This window comes from Capricornis sumatraensis, chromosome 14, assembly GCF_032405125.1.
Source record: "Capricornis sumatraensis isolate serow.1 chromosome 14, serow.2, whole genome shotgun sequence".
Classification (NCBI taxonomy): domain Eukaryota; kingdom Metazoa; phylum Chordata; class Mammalia; order Artiodactyla; family Bovidae; genus Capricornis; species Capricornis sumatraensis.
This window is the reverse complement of record NC_091082.1, coordinates 42673143-42679769: the sequence shown is the minus strand read 5'-3', so window position 1 is coordinate 42679769 and position 6627 is coordinate 42673143.

Sequence of the window (6627 nt, the reverse complement as noted above, 5' to 3'; positions counted from 1 at the left end):
GAAATAATAATTATGTATAAAAAAACCAACCCTGATAATTACTCAGTTCGTCTAACTTGTCTTGCGGTCTGTACAGTTTCCTTTCTCTTCTGAGTAGGTAGGTACACTAAGAACTCTTGTTTTTAAATATAGTGTTGAAGATGTCCATAGTCATAGGTGATTTCCGAATTTTTATTGTTTACATTCAGGCTCTTCTAGTCTTTTGCATTGATAACATATGTTTTCAAATTAAAGGTGTATCATTGTTATAGATCATGATAGAAGAGTAGGAACAGATATAAAATTGCATTGAAACCACAATTTTTTCTTTTTTCGTCTCTTTGAATTGCTTGAAACCAGGTGAGAGTTAATCAAGAAAAAGAACCCTTGGATGATGTCCAGGAGTCAAAGGTTCAGGACCTGCAAAGCCAAGCTTTCTAGAGTTCAGTTCAGTTCAGTTCAGTCACTCAGTCGTGTCCAGCTCTTTGCGACCCCATGAATCGCAGCACGCCAGGCCTCCCTGTCCATCACCAACTCCTGGAGTTTACCCAAACTCATGTCCATCGAGTTGGTGATGCCATCCAGCCATCTCATCCTCTGTCATCCCCTTCTCCTCCTGCCCTCAATCCCTCCCAACATCAGGGTCTTTTCCAATGAGTCAACTCGTCGCATGAAGTGGCCAAAGTACTGGAGTTTCAGCTTCAGCATCAGTCCTTCCAGTGAACACCCAGGACTGATCCCCTTTAGAATGGGCTGGTTGGATCTCCTTGCACTCCAAGGGACTCTCAAGAGTCTTCTCCAACTCCAACACCACAGTTCAAAAGCATCAATTCTTTGGCACTCAGCTTTCTTCACAGTCCGACTCTCACATTCATACATGACCACTGGAAAAACCATAGGATTGCGGACCTTAGTCAGCAAAGTAATGTCTCTGCTTTTCAATATGCTATCTAGGTTGGTCATAACTTTTCTTCCAAGGAGTAAGCATCTTAATTTCATGGCTGCAATCACCATCTGCAGTGATTTTGGAGCCCCCAAAATAAAGTTTGACACTGTTTCCCTGTTTCCCCATCAATTTCCCATGAAGTGATGAGACCAGATGTCATGATCTTAGTTTTCTGAATATTGAACTTTAAGCCAACTTTTTCACTCTCCTCTTTCACTTTCATCAAGAGGCTTTTTAGTTCCTCTTCACTTTCTGCCATAAGGGTGGTGTAATCTGCATATCTGAGGTTATTGATACTTCTCCTGCCAATCTTGATTCCAGCTTGTGCTTCTTCCAGCCCAGCATTTCTCATGATGCGCTCTGCATATACGACCTTCATTAGTTTGAGGCTTATCATTTTTATACCCCAGACAATGAGTCCCAGTCTATATAACCTCTTTTAATCCCTCTAGGTGAGTGGGGCAGAGTTCTTGTGCTGTTAGTCTCCTGTGTTCTCCCTCTTACCTGGCAAAAGGAATAAAGCCACACTTTCTGTTTCTTTCAAACTCTGTCTGCTTATTTCTATTCAGCATCAATGGACAAGGAGTCAGGATCTTGGCAATATTTATAACTTGGTGATCATTGGTGAACCTAACAAGAGCAGTATCAGTGGAGTAATGTGAACTGAAGGTAGACTGTAGTAAACTGAAGAGAAAATGAGAGGTGAAGAATGAAGGTGGTGAGCAAATATGCCCTAGGAATGGAGAGGTAGTTGAAGCAGAACGCAAAGTTGAGGCAGTTTTCTCATTTTGCTTTGTTTTTAAACATAGGAGATAATACAGAAAATTCACAGTATTTGTTTACGGCAATAGTTCAAGAAAGAGAAATAAACTGTTACCAAATCCCAGTCCCCTCTGCGCTACACTACAGGCCAATAAATCTGAGAGACCAAGTGTTCAGGCAAGAAATAGGACTTTATTCAGAAAGCCAGCTGACCAAGAAAATTGCAGACTAATGTCTCAAAATAACCATCTTATTGGGGTATGGATGCCAGGTTCTTTTATAGATCAAAGATGGGGGTGAGGAAGGAGGTGAGGTGAGGAGGTAAAGTATAAAAGGCCATTAATCTTACAAATATTTCCTGGAATGGCAAGCCTCAGGGAGGAGATGAGTTAATTTCTTCCTTCCTGTAGACAGCAATGGGTGGACAGGATCCTGAACAAAGGCATTTTGGTTAAACATTCAGGCAGAGGAGCAGGGTTCCCCAAGGCCATCCATTAGGTATGAAGAGTGTCTTTTTAGAGATCAAAAGCAATGGGAAACAAGGTAAAAGATCTGTAAAAGTAACAGATCTGAAATGAAGTCAGTTCTTCCCCGTAACAAAACTGATAATGTAGGAAGAAGAGTGTCAGTAGGTTGGCTTTACTGTGCACAGGCAAGCAGACCCAAGTTTGCTTTGGTAGAGTTTTAGTTATGTGAGTTCATCTGGGGTGGATATCCAAGACTGCTCACTCACAGTGAGAGTGAGAATTGATGGTAAGTGTCAGCTGGGAGCTCTGCTAAGCTGTTGACTAGAATGCCTGCTTGTATAGCACAACTGTTTCAAGGCAGTCACACTTTTTACTGGTGAATGACTTAGCACACAGTAGCTGTCTCAAGCGGAGAAGGCAATGGCACCCCACTCCAGTACTCTTGCCTGGAAAATCCCATGGATGGAGGAGACTGGTAAGCTGCAGTCCATGGGGTCGCTAAGAGTTGAACATGATGGAGCAGATTCACAACACAAGAGAAGACTCTACACATGGACATCACCAGATGGTCAACACCGAAATCAGATTGATTATATTCTTTGCAGCCAAAGATGGAGAAGCTCTATACAGTCAACAAAAACAAGACCAGGAGCTGACAGTGGCTTAGATCATGAACTCCCTATTGACAAATTCAGACTTAAATTTAAAAAAGTAGGGAAAACTGCTAGATTACCTAAATCAAATCCTTTATGATTATACACTGGAAGTGAGAAATAGATTTAAGGGCCTAGATCTGATAGATAGAGTGCCTGATGAACTATGGAATGAGGTTCGTGACATTGTACGGGAGACATGGAATAAGACCATCCCCATGGAAAAGAAATGCAAAAAAGCAAAATGGCTGTCTGGGGAGGCCTTACAAATAGCTGTGAAAAGAAGAGAAGCAAAAAGCAAAGGAGAAAAGGAAAGATATAAGCATCTGAATGCCGAGTTCCAAAGAATAGCAAGAAGAGATAAGAAAGCCTTCTTCAGTGATTGATGCAAAGAAACAGAGGAAAACAACAGAATGGAAAAGACTAGAGATCTCTTTAAGAAAATCAGAGATACCAAGGGAACATTTCATGCAAAGATGGGCTCGATAAAGGACAGAAATTGTGTGGACCTACGATGGACAGGGAGGCTTGCCGTGCTGCAATTCATGGGGTCGCAAAGAGTCAGACGCGACTGAGCGATTGAACTGAACTGAACTGAACAGAAGCAGAAGATATTAAGACATAGCAAGAATACACAGAAGAACTGTAACAAAAGATCTTCACGACACAGATAATCACAATGGTGTGATCACTTATCTAGAGCCAGATATCCTGGAATGTGAAGTCAAGTGGGCCTTAGAAAGCATAACTGTGAACAAAGCTAGTGGAGGTGATGGAATTCCTATTGAGCTATTTCAAATCCTGAAGGATGATGCTGTGAAAGTGCTGCACTCAATACGCCAGCAAATGTGGAAAACTTAACAGTGGCCACAGGAATGGAAAAGGTCAGTTTTCATTCCAATCCCAAAGAAAGACAATGCCAAAGAACGCTCAAACTACTGCACCATTGCACTCATCTCACATGCTAGTAAAGTAATGCTCAAAATTCTCCAAGTGAGGCTTCAGCATTATGTGAACCGTGAACTTCCTGATGTTCAAGCTGGTTTTAGAAAAGGCAGAGGAACCAGAGATCAAATTGCCAACATCCTCTGGATCATGGAAAAAGCAAGAGAATTCCAGAAAAACATCTATTTCTGCTTTATTGACTATGCCAAAGCCTTTGACTGTGTGGATCACAATAAACTGTGGAAAATTCTGAGAGAGATGGGAATACCAGACCACCTGACCTGCCTCTTGAGAAATCTGTATGCAGGTCAGGAAGCAACAGTTAGAACTGGACATGGAACAGACTGGTTGCAAATAGGAAAAGGAGTATGTCAAGGCTGTATATTGTCACCCTGCTTATTTAACTTCTATGCAGAGTACATCATGAGAAACGCTGGACTGGAAGAAACACAAGCTGGAATCAAGATTGCTGGGAGAAATATCAATAACCTCAGATATGCAGATGATACCACCCTTATGGCAGAAAGTGAAGAGGAACTAAAAAGCCTCTTGATGAAAGTGAAAGAGGAGAGTGAAAAAGTTGGCTTAAAGCTCAACATTCAGAAAACGAAGATCATGGCATCCGGCCCCATCACTTCATGGGAAATAGATGGGGAAACAGTGGCAACAGTGTCAGACTTTATTTTTGGGGGGGCTCCAAAATCACTGCAGATGAGGACTGCAGCCACGGAATTAAAAGACGCTTACTCCTTGGAAGAAAAGTTATGACCAACCTAGATAGCATATTGAAAAGCAGAGACATTACTTTGCTGACTAAGGTCCATCTAGTCAAGGCTATGGTTTTTCCAGTGATCATGTATGGATGTGAGAGTTGGACTGTGAAGAAGGCTGAGTGCCGAAGAATTGATGCTCTGGAACTGTGGTGTTGGAGAAGACTCTTCAGAGTCCCTTGGACTGCAAGGAGATCCAACCAGTGCATTCTAAAGGAGATCAGTCCTGGGTGTTCATTGGAAGAACTGATGCTGAAGCTGAAACTCCAGTACTTTGGCCACCTCATGCGAAGAGTTGACTCATTGGAAAAGACCCTGATGCTGGGAGGGATTGGGGGCAGGAGGAGAAGGGGACGACAGAAGATGAGATGGCTGGATGGCATCACTGACTCGATGGACTTGAGTCTGAGTGAACTCCAGGAGTTGGTGATGGACAGGGAGGCCTGGCGTGCTGCGATTCATGCGGTCGCAAAGAGTCGGACACGACTGAGCGACTGAAGCTGAACCTGAACCTGAGCGACTTCACTTTCACTTTTCACTTTCTTGCATTGGAGAAGGAAATGGCAACCCACTCCAGTGTTCTTGCCTGGAGAATCCCAGGGATGGGGGAACCCGGTGGTTTGCCATCTACGGGGTCGCACAGAGTCGGACATGATTGAAGCGACTTAGCAGCAGCGGTTGTCGCAAGAGAATCACAGGGAAGTAGCACAGCCTTTTCTGACCTACTTTGAGCAGTCACTTTTCTCAGATTCTATTGGCTATCAGTAAGTCATAAGACCTGCCTGCCTATTAAAGGAGAAGATACCATTTAGACTCCCCTGTGAAAAAGTCACACTGAGAAAAGCAAATGGGATGGCAGATATTGTTGTTGGAAAATAAATTTTGCCATACACATTTTAAAAATTATTTTTAATCATTCTTCAGTGCCATGTTCCATTTCCTGAGAAATATTAATAATGATACAAAAAACAAACCCCACAATGTGTCTGCAAAATAATAAAGATTGTGGGCTAGTTGGATGATCTTAGGCAACAATTTTCTTTTCTATAAGTATGAATAATAATAGGACCTACCTCATAAGGTTGTTCTGAGTGTTAAAAGAATTTATAACTTATAACATGTAGAAAATTTTCTAAATCATAACATGTATCAGTAGGTGATTGCAAAAAGGGATTAAAACAGCTCATTTATAAAACATCTGTCAGTTAACATTAAGACAAACTGTATCATGGAAACAGACAATATCCTCAAAATAAAAAAGAATTATCTAAAATAAAATGAGAAACATATATCAGGCAAATAATAATTAATATAAAACTGTCACAGAAATCAATATTTTAAAAAATTTTAAATAACAAGTAACAGAAATAATGATGTTACCCAATGAAGAAAGACAACCTATAAAGAAATCTTTGAAGCATTATATATATAATAGCAAAAAAATTACTGTTCATTAAGAAACTGCATAAAAAGCTTTATATTCATTCAATGAAATACTGTTAAAAAGATTAAGAAGATGTGATAATATGTGCTAAATATAAGTCATGGAATACTATCAAGTAAAAAGATAATGGCTAGATAGTAAAAACAGAATTCAGGTATAGAACAGGTATATTCAAGTATAAAACCATAAATTTTTAAAAACTTTGTTTACATACCAATATGGAAACCAAAAAAATACACTGATGAGTATTATATCAAAATAAGAATAGTTTCTAGGGAGATGTGGAAGACAATGCCACTCCACTATTTGTAATTTATTTTATTTTACAAAGTATAAATTAAGTACATTAAAATGTTAGCATTTCCTAGGAAATGATAGTAATTTTAAGTGCTTATTTCTGTAGTTTTCTGTCAAATGGATGACAACACTAACAGTAGAATCCTCATACTAAACTTTGGTGTGTTGTCTTTTTGTTTAGTATGGTGGAAAGCATAAACATATGGGATGGATGGTTCATTGTTTTCTAAAACCATTCCACTATCTTTTATTCTGACCTTCTAACTTCTAAAAAAAATCCTCATCTATTTAAAGGAAGGAGAAGATACTGAAACACAAAAAGTTGGTGGTGGTGGGTTTCTACAATGTTTCAATGTTTAGATGG